This window comes from Calonectris borealis, chromosome 3, assembly GCF_964195595.1.
Source record: "Calonectris borealis chromosome 3, bCalBor7.hap1.2, whole genome shotgun sequence".
NCBI lineage: Eukaryota > Metazoa > Chordata > Aves > Procellariiformes > Procellariidae > Calonectris > Calonectris borealis.
This window is the reverse complement of record NC_134314.1, coordinates 104,334,111-104,348,051: the sequence shown is the minus strand read 5'-3', so window position 1 is coordinate 104,348,051 and position 13,941 is coordinate 104,334,111. Positions and strand designations below refer to the sequence as shown.

The 13,941-nt window shown below is 40.4% G+C and overlaps 1 protein-coding gene across 1 annotated transcript in view; it reads left to right on the top strand.

Annotated features, from left to right (window-relative positions):
* PTPN14 (protein tyrosine phosphatase non-receptor type 14) overlaps positions 1 to 13,941 on the top strand; it is a 72,505-nt gene that overhangs the window by 19,777 nt on the left and 38,787 nt on the right. The gene's annotated exons all lie outside the window — the stretch shown is intronic.

Below are 13,941 nucleotides of genomic sequence, written 5' to 3'. Positions count from 1 at the left end.
TTTGGGGGTGAAGTAGCTCTTTTTTTCTTGGTGCACATATGCCAAGAGTAAACTTCTTTAAAGCTAAGATACCTTTTTAAAAATCTCTTTTCTCTTTGTTTCATTTACTACTGGCATCAGGAAGAGCACTGAGAAGAGATTACAGTAGTTGATGAGGTTTTCCTGTACCTTAAAAAATGAAACAGCAGCAGAGGCAGGAGGAATGTAGTTCCTTGGCTTTGCTATGCAGCAGTTACAACATTTAAAAAAATTGTAAGGACAATACTGGTTTCAAATGGGAATGCCACTATGTGCTGGAAAACTGGCAATGTTTCAGGGCATCTGTTACATTGTCTTTTCAGTGTCTTTTCCAGTGGTCTCAAGCTGCATCAAAGGTCTTGGTTCTGAGCTGCTAGGTAGTGTTAGTCGTGTCTCCCACTGGTATGGGCCACAGGTAAGAATATTTAGGGTCTTGGAAGCACTTGGTAATTGTGATAGTGGATGCGATTCAGTTTTGTGGGTGCGTCACATTACATCAGTATAAATGTTGTATACACAGGCATCCCTCTAACTGGTAGGTTGCACAGAGCAGAGGACTTGGTTTGTAGCAGCATGGAAAAGATGCAAGAAGTAATTTGCTAGCCTAAAAATAGCCCATATTTTAATATACTTTTATGAAAATAAACAAGCCTGTGGAGTTCTAGTATCAAACAAGGGACATGCTGGTACTAGAACTGTTCTCTTTGCTTGTTTAATTGAGGAGGAGAAAAAGAAAAAGAAAATGAACTCTTGTTGCCCATAAACTAGAAAGTACATTTGCATAAAATGAATTTCAAAGTAAAGGCCAAATGATGCTTGGTTACTTATGAAAGAGGAACAGCTTATCATCCACTTCACTTACGATTGCCCTACCAAGGCCCTGCCCAACTTTTCAGAGCTTGGTTCTGACCTGTTCCATTAGGGTCTTATTAAGCAAAGCTTTTTTGGGAGAAGGCATTGTGCATGTTTATGCATCGATTTGTCAAATTTTTAGGCAGAACAAAGGAGTGAGTTATTTCAGCAAATATCTATTTCTAATTTCTCACTTGTGGCTAACAGTGAGGAGTTTGAGAGTTATTCTGAAAATTACTGAATACATAATGACTGTTCTCTTCCTCTTCTGTGAAATTTTAGTGTAAAAGCTATAGAGATCGTTACTGTCATGGAGTGATTTTGCTTTCCCTAGGAAAAAAGATGATGTCTTCAATTTTTTTGTTTAAAAGGAGAAAGGATAAGAAAAGTGGAAAAACGGAAAACACTTGTCATCCCTAGCTGCTTGAGTCACAGAAGTGCCCACCAGCCTTTATGCATCTCCTCAAATGAAGATGAAGAGGATCATTCCTCTTCTAATCTGTGAGCTGTGCCGTTCACTGCCTTTGTCATTTAGACTATTGCGAAGTGCTTGACTGCCTTTTTTTCCCCTTAAGGTGTAGCAGCAATGTATATCATTGCAGAATGAGGTTGCCCATTCATTAAGGAGCACTGTGTACACAGTGAATATTATGGTGTACCTCATACATTGGTATGCTGCTTCTGACTTGTCTCCCGGTGTAGTTTAAGGCACTGTTTTTGACAGACGAATGTTACCTAGATTGGGGCTAGTATTCCCGTTTTATCTTCCCATGTGATGCAGTAGCAGTGACTAGCAGTTTCTCCTTAGGGAAGTGCAGACTGCTATGGGATGTGCTACTTAAAGTCTTCATGACACAAACTGATCCTACCTCAGTCGTGTCATTTCTCCTGATGAAGCCTCAAGAATGAAGGTTGCTCTAGGCTTCCTGTGTAATCAGTGAGAAGAAATGGGCATTTCCACAGTGTGATTCAGGATTCCTCTGTGGTGCATCACTTTCTGAAGGTGATTCATTCTCTCTTTTCTACTGCATGTTTTGAAAAGGGAACTGCGGCTCACTGGTCTTCTATTTAGAAGTCCCAGATAGATGTCTGAAATTTGCCTGCAGCTTCAGAAAAAGGGTCAAGCCAGTAGCAGCAACTTGTGAGCAAACAGACTTGTGCTTTTTGATTGGGGTTTCTAACTGCTTTCTAAATTTTGAGAATTCAGTAAGCAGTGGAAATCTTGGTTACAGTCGCATTGCCAGTTTTCAGTTAAATTTGTTGAATTTTGATGGTTGTACTGCAGGCGGGAGCAAACTTTTTCCCTTCTCTTATAGCTGAGATGCAAACCACAAAAACTAGTTCTAAACATAGCCTTTCTCAGGGAGCTGAATACCTTTAGTATTTTTTGCCTTGCTGGCAGGTTATAAAGCTAAAGGAGCTGCAATTGGATGTCAGTACAATCCTGAAGTCTCTGAATGTGTTTAAAAGAGCATTTGTGTGGAGGCCCTTATGCAGCTGAAAATCTCAACAAGAATTTGGCAGAAATCTCAGTGTCGGAAGATGGCAGATTCCTGTGCAGTCAAATGTTTACTGGTTCACTGTTTTATCTTTGGCAGCTGCTTTTGCACTTGATATCTTCAGCTGTTTTTGAAGCTTTTACAAAGAATAATTATTCATTTCATGAAATGGATCTACTTTACCCACCCAACAGGGCCCTGATTCACATACTTCTCTGGCAACATCCCGTTGTTATCAGAGCTGTGTTCACTTTTGCAGGGTTGCGTTCACGGGGACGTTGGAACTTCCTGGGCCATGGTTTTATTGCATGATTTACTGATGCGTGGGGTGACTGTTTTCAACAATTCCTGTGAAAACACTAGGGTCACCAAGCTCTTTGGGAGGTGGAAATAACCTGAGTTTTCCTGTTTTCTGCTGGCAGTGAGCGCTAATGTAGGTGCTTCAGCAATCTTTTCACAGGAATATGAGCTATTGTACTGATGGCCTACAGATAGGTGGCAACGTCATTGTGTTACATTTCAAGCAGTGTTTTCTTATTACCAGGGCAGATTACTGTAAAAGGCGCTAGTGAATGGACTGGATTTTAGCTCCCTACAAGGTAAAATTCCACTAAATCAATAGAGCTTTCTCGGTCATTGATTACGTGAGGTTGGGATACTACCTAAAGGTTTTACTGATAGGGTTTTTTAATGAGTTCCATAAATTCATTAACAAGGTTTCACTGCAGGCTACCGGAGAATTTTTTTTTTTCTTTTTTTTAAAGTTCAGGTTAACCACACATTCTGTAAGTTTGAACGTGTTCACTTGCTCTTTGAATAAAGTAACACCTGAATACACTTCACACTGCTCTGCACCCACAAACATTTTGTGATGTGCTTCTGGGTGCTTACATATGCATACCAGTTGTTCACTGGTATATGTGTTCACTCTGTTCAACTTTTCCATCAGGGCACAGCAGTACATTTAACCAGAAAAGACTGGTGGACTTATGTCATTCCAGAGTTTAGAGCCCTACTGGAGGAGAATATTTAAAATATATATTGAAAAATGAGACAGGGTTTATGGGGTGTATACAATATGTTTTATTACTCCAACTGGCATAATGGAGGGAGGAGCATGGGGCAATCAGAACTCTTCATGTTTGTTTTGTGCCCAAAGAATAGTTTAGAGTTATGCCTGTACTTAGCCCAATTTTTAAAAAGAGTTACCTGTTTATTTTCAGTGTTGCAGAGTATGAGCTAGAGTATACATATATTCTAGTTAACTCACCACATTTTTTTAGCATGATACTCTAACCTGCTTGGCCATTAACCTGGCTGACTACCAGGAGAATTTTCAAACTGTTGACTCATATTGCTTCCATATGTAACTTAAACCACCTTTTCCCACAGTGGAGACAGCTTGAAGGTTAGCTGCATTTTCTTTTCAGGGCAGGGAACAACATATTTTGAACTGAGTCAACACATATGAGTAAAGGAAGTAAATCTAAGCTATTATTAACTTTTTGGGGTCTAATCTCATTTTTGCTGAAATCTTTCCTGGTTCCAAATCAGGAAAGCCAACAGGGCTTTTTGTGTTCCTCTTCCCATGAGGTTTAGTAGTCTTCGGCATACATAGCCATGGCTCATCTTTTCATTTTTGCATCTTTGTGAGGATGGCTCTTCACAGCTGCCATTACTTTTATGCCATCTAAGGATTTGGGGACATGAGTTGCTCTCTGTGTGTGGGACCTGATGTTTTGAGGATGTGACTAATTAAGTGGGAAATGACATGTAGGCTGCGTGCCATGTCATATTATTGAGCACCTACAAATAGGTGGAGCCTATACGTCTTTGGAGCTCCTATTCATAGTTGGAGCCCATGTTTTGTGTCATGCAGCAAAGGAGGGGTGATGATACAGAGTGGTACTCTGCAGTGTTGTCCCTCTGATTTTGCTGTTGAGCCGGATGGTGGCTTTGCACGCAAAAGCCCTGGCAACTCAGAGTCCCGCACCAAAGCAATAGCTGCCTCTGGCACGCACAGCCCCGGGTGAGGAGAAAGAGCCCTAGGACCCTGTATGGGAATGGGGGAGATCGCGTTAGTAGGAAGGTGAAGGTGGAGGCAGCAGTTGTGTGAGACCTTGTGGGTTTGCACTCAGAAAAAAACCCTGTTGAGTACTGATATTTTTTTCCTTGCAGACTGTGCAAAAAAGCTGAAGGAAGTTTAGCAAGAGGGATTTTTCTCACAGGCTTTGATATCCATTTGACCTGTGGATCCTACTGATGAAGAGGTGATTTGGGTTTAGTTCCAGTGTTACTACCATTATGGGAAGTTGCATCCTTCCTCAGGTCCCTGTTTTCTCACTGTGATTTTTTTTTTCTTTTGGCGATAGGGTGGGAGAATGAGAATACTGATCTTCCTCTATAGCATTTAAGATCTACGTATGAAAAGCAGTATGTGGCATTGTTGCAATTCACCTACCTGACTCAGTTCTACTTTTTTTCTTTTTTTATGATCAAAAAAAAAAGTGAAGCTAATAAGAAAAAATAGTCTCCTGTATTGTAATCCTCCTTTGGATCTCTGTAGCCAAATGCAAGTGTTTTGCTCACTTCGGGAGACATGAGCGTGTAGTTGAGCGTGTATTTAAGCTTAACTATGCGAGTAGTCTGAAGTCAATAGGACTGCCATGTTGAACAATAACACTTCCAGCATGTGCTTAAAATCCAAACCAGATGGATACATGGCTTTTTTCAAAGACGTTTGGCTAACGAACTCTTCACTCCTAAATGTTTTATTCTAGTGTTTCCGTGCAATATTTATGCTTGCATTGAATGTTGTTTTTCAGCTGAAAACGGTAAAATACAGATTTCTTCGCATTATGTGATTCTGATTGTTTTGCTTTACTCTTGCAATCTCACTCCAGCCTTTATAAGGATAAATGCTATGGTGGTGTCACCAGGGCCTGGCTTTGCTGGACTCCAGCTCGCAGATACCACATGTAGCCTTTGCTGAGAGAGAGGGCTCGGAAGACAAGAGAATATGGCTTCCCCCATTTTTTTACTCTAAAAGGCATGCTGGAGTTTTGTGCTGTATAATTCCTTAGGTATTTGGATTAACTCTGATAAAATTATATGTGGTTGTAAGGGAGTTTATTGTGCTTATGAATTGCAGTGGGGCTCCCTGTAATTTGTTATAATTAATTCAAGAGTTCAAGGGCAGAAAATCAGGATCAGGTTGTGGCATGCCTTCCTTTCTTGCTAAAGCATGCCATTACTGGCCTTTTTATTTAAGGTTTAACTTTGTGTTTGTGGGTTTATTTGAACTTGGAGTATCCAAAAAGTATAATACACTCTTAACAAAAAGTACAAGTACAGAGGATGGACCTGTTGCGGTTGGGGGGTTCCTTTTTAAATATAGAGAAGTTGGTGGATACTGTAAAGCTGCAGCTGCTGGCGGAAGGAGTGCGTGTTTTGGAAGCCTTGTGTCATGTCTGCGGGCCGCAACAAGGCCTGGGTGCATGTCCGTGCTTGTGGCCTGTCAGAAATGGCAGGGAAAGAAAAACACTCGCAGAGCACTTCTTTAGAATCCACGCTTGGTCTTTTGCTGCCAACGAGAATGCTGAGTGTGATGCTGTCGTCTCCTGTCTAACTGCTAAGGGTTTCACTAGCCATCCGTTTAACACGGGCACCAAAGGGCCACCACACTTTGATACCAGGCTGTACTGGAAGCAGCTGCTTATATGTGAGAGGTTATAAAGCACGTGTTACCTTCCTAAACAGTCCCATGTCCGTTTGCAATACATGTATTCTTTTCTTTTTCGAATGTGCAGTTTTGCTGCAAAAATTTGACTGATTCACGCCAGAGAAAAAGCTTATTGCTCCTAAAATGCTTATACTTTGCATTTACATTTGGAACCTTCTGCCAGCTGTGTAAAGACTTGGTGGAGATCTGAAATTTTAATAGACTGGGAATGCATGCAAACAAACAACCTTTCAGTAGTAAACTGATGAAATAGAGGTGGTAAACAACAACTAAGCAGTGCAAAATTCTGATTAGGCTGTTTTTAGGTGTGCAAAGGTTTTCCTGTTCTAGTGTCCTTAACCAGGAGTTGACTGTGTAGCTAGACCTTAACCTTTGGAAGACGTTGGTAGGAACTTCGCTGGTCAGATGTGCTCGCTTACCTTTCACTGTGTGCCTCATTGCAGCCCAGAGAGCAAGCCAGCCATCGAGGCTGTGTACCGTTTGTCCTTATGCTCACAAGTTGCATATCAAAACAAACGGAAAGGGATTGTCATTGTGAAATTAGCCTGTTTTAGCCGAATACCCTTTTCTCCCCTTCAGCTATAAACTGTTGCTTTTAAAGAGAGAATGAGCGATGTGGAAATAGGTGATATGAACTGTGTTTCAGTTGTCCTCCTTTTTCAGTCCTACGTGTGAAAATGATGCTAACCCAGCATTGTTCTGTCTCATTAGGAAGAGGAAAAGGAATGACACAAATCTTTCCATGTATTTCATTTATTTTATTTTTAGCTTCAGTCATGTTTTCCATCCAGCTGCTAGAGGAAACCAGGATTTAGACAGTTGGATGCTGCTTTTGAACAACCTCATTTCTCAGTTACCTGAAGCTAACCTTGACCCATTTTATAAGGTTGTTATGATCAAGGAGTTCCTACCCTAGAAACTGTTATGACTGTGTTTTTACTATTGGCATTGACAGTTTGAGCTTCTGGAGGAATTTCCTCCTGCATATGTGATAAAGGCTCTTTTGTCTCCTTCCCTTTTTTTTTCTGGCAAGTCTGCTGATCTTTCTGAAGGTCTGTGACAGGGTGTGGTAGACTTATTCTCAATAATACCCTTCCAAAAATATTACCCTTTAGTAGTGGAAGCACAGCCATTGCTTTTTATATTCTACCACAAATCCCAGATAAATGGCTATTGTCTAGTACCGCGAAACATCAGACTTTCGCTGGGAGAGAAGTTGATGAAATTCCAGAGGAGCGAGCTGGAGATGTTCTGTTTATCAACACCATCTAAGTTTTTTACAACGGCAAAGGCAAGGCCTTAGCTCTGCGTTACTGACAATGACATCATCAATGTATGTACCTCTTTTTTTAAAGTGCCTGTAGATTAAGATGTGCTGATTGAATCCTTGCATCTAAAATGTGTTTCAGCATGCTCAAGCCCAGAAATCATAACACCATCTTTGCCAATATACTGAAGGTTGTATCTGAAAAGACCAGTCTTGTCTGCGTGCCTGCCTTCCTTTCTTGCCATATAAAACCCAGTCCAAGTTTGCGGTCAGTTTTGTTGCAGTATATTGAGTGACCCACATGAAATAAGCAGCATCCAGTAAGTACTCTGATTTGAGACTTGGGAACAAAACCTAGATCTCCCAAATCTGCCTTGCTTTCCTGCCCAAGTTCCTTGCACAAGTAACTTCACCAGCCATGTGCCTCAGATGTTCTGTTTATAAAATTACGCTAATGATCATTAATACTATTTAAAGCATGTTTTTCTCAGAAAAGCAACCAGTAAGAGTTAAGTATTACTATGATTGTCTCAAATATGTAATAAATACATAAAAATAACCTTTTGGTCATTATCAATTAGTTCCTTTGCCCATTGAATAGCTGAGTCGTTGGCTCATCTAACTCAAAGGCTGAGAAAATATGAAAGACCCTGTGTTTAAAATACAAAATGGGTTTCTCTTTAAAATGTAGCATATAGGTATCTGTGGAATCCTGTTGCTAAATAGTATCAAAGCCAAGATCATGGCAGATTTTACGGTGTGAGACGAACAATAGACACATCAATATCAAAGCTAATGCTTAAAATAATTTTAGTAAATGATAAAAGGCCTCTATTCTGGAGAAACTGCTTCCCCTGTGGGCAGATTATTGCATAAGTGTGCATTGCAGCGTCTCTGCTCAGAAGTGTATTACCATACTAAGATAAACCCAAATGAGCTGAGTCGGACTGTTGTTGTGATTCAGTGAGACTTTTATTGTGTTCCTAATTTTAGAAGATCATGTTGTAGTCTAATTGCAATTTTTTTTTTTGAAGTTGGAAAACAGCTGAAGGTCTTGAGCTAAACCACTTGTGGGCCAATCTGTTTCTCCTTTGAGTCTTAAAGACTTCTTATTTTGGAGATATGAAACGGTAAAGCAGTTCTCTTTTCCTCCAGAGAAGAAGTTAAACTACATAGCTATGCAGTTATCCAATAGATAGGCTTGACGCCAAAAAGGTACCTAATGAGTTATAAAAAAGTTAGTCATGCCAGTAATTGCATCATTAGAAACGATTTTAAAGGAATTATACCTCTTGGGTAGCTAGTACATGTTTTGTAGTACTTTGTGTATTTTCAGATACACTCAAGGTAAGTATTTATTGGTATTGAAACTGTAATGTATTTATTCATACTGACTTGAAATTTCCAGAAAAACATACTGACTGATTTAAAAAAAAAAAAAAAGTTTTTAAAAAGTGTTTTCTGATGCACTAGAGGTAATGTGTATATTCCAAACCCTTCCTGACCCTGACATACAGAGAAGGAAAATAAAACCAGGGAAAAATAACAAAAATCCAGACTGATCACAGTACAGCATTCAAACAGTATTAATCCTTATTATCTCAATCCTGTCACTTTTTTGTATAAACATATAGACCTAGGTATGTGTATGAAATACATATTTAGATTGTAAATCCCTGGGGCAATAAGCATTTTTTGTTCTGTTCTTGTACATTTCCTAGCAGAGTTGGATGCTGCTTGATTACTAAGGCTACAGGGTCTGATAATATTGAGCAATTATTAATGAAGTATTTGCCTTGTGGTTCTTGTGGAAGTCACTAATAGGAAAATGGTGAAGATGCAGTACACCAGTGCAATTACTCTGCAAAACTAACCCATATTCTTACTTTTGTAAAACATCCTTTAATTTCTCCACAAAGATCTCGCTTCCAATATTGATCAGGCCAGGTTCCGTGTGGCTTGTGGTGTCTGAAACATTGGTTGTTGAAGAGAATGGAAATCAGTAAAATGAATTGAGTTATTTTCTGCATATATTAAACAGCAACAGAGGTTATACATCAGCTAAACAGTGGAGATGGAAGAGTGCAATGAATTCAGTGACACTATACAAACACCCACGTTCTTTTTTGAAGTGACAGGAGAACAAACACGAATCCCGATCTCGGGAGGTCTGTGCAGAATTGTATGGGCAAATGGAGTTTCTCTACATTTACACAGCTGTAGCTCAGTCTGAATCTGGGTGTTGCAATTAAATTTTAAACCAGTACCCTTATCTCCTGCTTACTAATATTATTTGGGTTTTCTTTCCTCTGATGTAGTATGGATTGCTAAAGTGCAGATGTTGATTCTGGAGTTCAGATGTTGTCTCATAGTTGTCCAGTTGCAGCTTATTTACTTTATAAAAAGTGTGCTTTTTGATGCAATAGATGCAAATATACTTCTAATGTTTCTGTGTTGGCTAAATAGAGTTGTGGGAAATGATATCCTTATAATTATGGCTTTGTTCAGACTTGTTGTCCACTCCCATTCCCCTTGGAATTAGCTACAGGCTGGCAAACTGTAGTAGCCTTTATTATATTGAATACACAACGGCTCTGCTAAAAATGTTTAACCCAAAATGAGCAACGAAGGTGAGAGATTTCAGCTCTCAGCCCACTTGGCTATGGTGGTGTCTCTTCTGCCCTGTGCTCTCCTAGTATGCCAGAAGGGCTCTGTGATTAAAGCTTTGCAAGTCTTAATTTTTAATTTCTTGCCTTTTATTATTTGGGGGTGCAGATTGCAAACTTCTCTTTTGTTCAATTTCCATATGCTTTCCCAACTGAACCACCTAATAGGAGGCTTATGAAATGCATGTTTTTGTCGGCTGTTCTGGAGCAGCTTTCCTCAGTGAATCTATAGCTGAATAATTTTTAAAATGTTGATTTCCCTCAAATTATAGATCTACTTTTGCAATCCAAGTGAACAAAGAGCAGTCTCAGCTAGCATAGTGACATAATAACAGCATTTAACATAATTTCAGATGGAGGAGCCTGAAATCCTTGACAGAATGTGGGCCAATTTCTCCTCTCCGTTGGCTGGGCAGAGAGCCTGACCACAGTTTTGCAGCACGGCTGAGCCATGAGTCTGTGGCTGGTAGAGCTATTAGAGCCTTCTGGCAGAGCTTCCTCCAGGGTATGCTCCTCCTCTTCCTTGACAGTGGAATTAGCCACGCCAGTTCGTGAAGGAGGTGTCCCGGTTTGTGCCTTGTGTGGCCATGACGAAAGGAGATGTCAAGGAACACCTTAGGTGGGTGGCCCTTGTCACTGTCAGTCCAGGGATAAAGATGAAGGTGGTACAGACCATAGGTTTCTGCCTCAATCTTCTTCAGTTTATCTTGGCACTTCCATTGAAAAAGGTGTCAGAGCCACGGCAGGGGATTGCTTTTCAGTGCGTTTGCCTGTGAAAGGTGACAACTTTCTCCATGAGGTTTTTCCTGATGGATACACTAGTTAATGTCAGCGAGCTAATTATATATGTCTTTTAAACTCTTACTGCATGTCAATCTACAATATATAATAAATCCTAAACTTTTATTCTGCTACAGTGTTAGTAAATGCAATGCTGTACCATAATATTGTAGAATATTCCTATTAAGATTTTTAAATGTGACCTGTTTCTGACAATCAGGGTGAAACACCTGTAAATGGGCATCTTTCTCGAAAAGTGGGTGCTGACTGCTGTCTTAAAACAATTTTTCTAAAGTATTGGCAACTAAAATTGCAACTAAAATCCCACATCACTGTTTCTTTTGAAAGTCTTGGTTGTAATATTTGATACTACAGTAACTGCATTGACATCGTATTTTTGATGATGCTTACCTAAATAATCCTTTCTATGACTTATCTATAGTTTTGTGGGCACAAAACTATAGTTTTGTGGCTGAAATCATGGCTCCACTAAAGCTGGTGACATTCTTGACCTTTATAGAGCTGGGATGTCACTGTATGATTTTATATTGTTATGACTTTCATGTAGTCTCTTAACTTCGTATTTGATTTAACAGTAGCTCTAACTTTATGGCAGATGTGGATTTTACTTTTGTTGTGTTAGACCAGAATATGTAACTCACGCATGTATATGTAGCATTGACATAAATAGCTTGCTTTCGGGATTACAAGTCTCGACGATCAGATTCAGCAAACACTTGGTCACCTGCATACTTGATAAAGCAGCTTATGTCAAGCTTGTATGAAAGCGTGCATATTTTCAGAGTTGGGATTTAGTCATTGCAAAGAAGTGGAAACAAGCGGATTTGTCTCTCGGACAGAGCAAGTGTGAAACCTCTGCTTCAAGAGGGCTCAAGCTGAGAAGCCGTATGCTTTTTACACTGCCTCTCTCAGTCAAATTTCAAAATCCCCTGAAGTTTTAATCTTCATTAGGCTGTGTGAAAGCCAAATCTAAGCATTTTAAATGAGATTATATTTTTCCTGTTTGAAAATGTTCTTCTGCCTGTTGTAGGGCAGAGAGGGGAAGAGGAAGCCTAAAACAAGTAACCCAACAATTATGTTTTAAGCGCACGTAAAAATTGTGAGCTGAAGAATATGTGCAGAGGCCTTCCCTGAGAGGATTTCTCTGCCCTGCAGTGCTTGTAGCCTCTAAACACCCTGCTGCCTTGAGAGTACGGGTCTGGTCAGAGCATTGGTGCTGTCTAGTGGCAAGTTACTGCATCTCACATCGCTGACGGAAGAGTTAACTGAAGAAAAAAGTAAAATGCTGCATTTGATTAATAGCCTTCAAAGCATGGCTTGGGTTACGCTGGTTTTGAAGCACGTAGGTATTTTCTAACGTCTCCACGCAAAATTAAATGGTAACACTTTCAAGTATAGTTAAGGCAGTGCAGTCCCTGTAACGTGGGTTACAGTGGTTCTCTTTTCCAAGAAGGAAAGGTTAATTGCATTGGTACTGGGAAGGTGACTTACACACGCACACGCATGCACACACACATGTCTGAAATCGTTAAAACAAGACCAGAACAGTTTCTTTGCGATTCCCAAAGGTTCAAAGGTAAAGCCAGATGTGGTGTGCTGGTCGCAGCCAAGTCCACTGAGGAGTTTACTGCCCCCGGTCTTTCTGACGGCTCTTTGCTGTCCGCCTTGCAGAGGTTGCAGTCTCTGAGACTGGCTAGCAAGCTTGTGTACCATTTCTTTCTAACCTGGTTTATCTCAAGCAATTATTTTTTTAAATCCATGCCATTTTGAGGGGATGCCCTTTGTATTAGGGGCGTAAGCAGGCATGCAGCTGAAGGGAGCAGTGACCTCCTAACCTGGTTCAGCTGCAGCCAGACTGGCGTGTCTGGTCACAGCCTGAGAAAACCCTTTGTAGGTTTTTGGGGTTTCCTAACTTGGGTCACCCGGGTGCATCAGTTACTATCAGCAGGTCTGGGGGTTTGGTGCATGAGTGCACACATGGACTGTGGCTAGGCTGGTACAGTACCTCTACCTTTGGGCTCAGAACTGATGAGTTGTTGCATGTTGGCTGAGAAGAAGTTGTTTCATCTCAGTTGGAACAGGTTACCTATGTCTGCACCAAAAGTTTAAGCTGGTGGATGTGAGATCATTATATCACTGTAACTCAACTGTATTTGATTGTTGGCACATCAGTGGCCGATATGATGTCCTTGCAATTGTGGCTGTAACTTCTTCAGCTGCCTGTCTTGCCCCCTGCCTGGTTTTACTACCCAGGCCACACAGGTACCTCGAGGGAACGTGCATTGGTGCCTGCAGAATAAAAAGTTGTGGCCTGTTAACGAAGCTGTCTCCACTGGACTTGAACCTGATATACTGGAGGGACTGGTACATATCCCTGCCACTTTCGCCAGCTCTGCTGCGGGTCTGGTCCAGTTCAGTGGATGGGAGGGATGCACGGATGGGGACAGTAACTTGTTAAGCTTTTTATGTAAAGATTCTTGTTTGTCCTCATCTACTCTATTGCAAATGTAAGGCGAAATGTGTGAGTTCTGTCGCTGTGGTTAAAACTAACATAGTTTGTCTTGTGATTAGTTACTGCAGATCAGAAAATGCATGATATTAGAAGCTGGTTTTGCTTGATTTGTGTGTCTAAGTCATGCTTACAGATGAGAGATGCCAATTTAAAAAACTTCTATATGGGCCATAGTTAAAGTTATGTCAGTAGGCCAAAGTATGTTGCTAAAATTCTGTTTCTTCTATCAAAATGGTGACACTGGAGCAAAAACAACAGAAGAAATATGCAACAGCCTCTTTTTGTATTGGTCATTGCATGGTCTTCCGTAACCTCTACAAAATTTATGGAGGAGGTAATCCCAGCAGATGTCCCTCTTCTCTGTGGTCTAGCGAAAACAAATTAGAACTTTTTTATTTTCAGTTTCATCCACCTGGAAGCATTGCACATGTAGTAGGGTTCATATTGATTTGTTTTGTAATGTGGAACTTCTGAAGCCAGGCACAGACTGCTATTTAACTGCCTGACTTGTTTGTGGTGAGTTTTCCTTGCTTTCAGCAGTCATTTGTTCTATAGAAAATGTACAAACATATAGATGTTCTAAT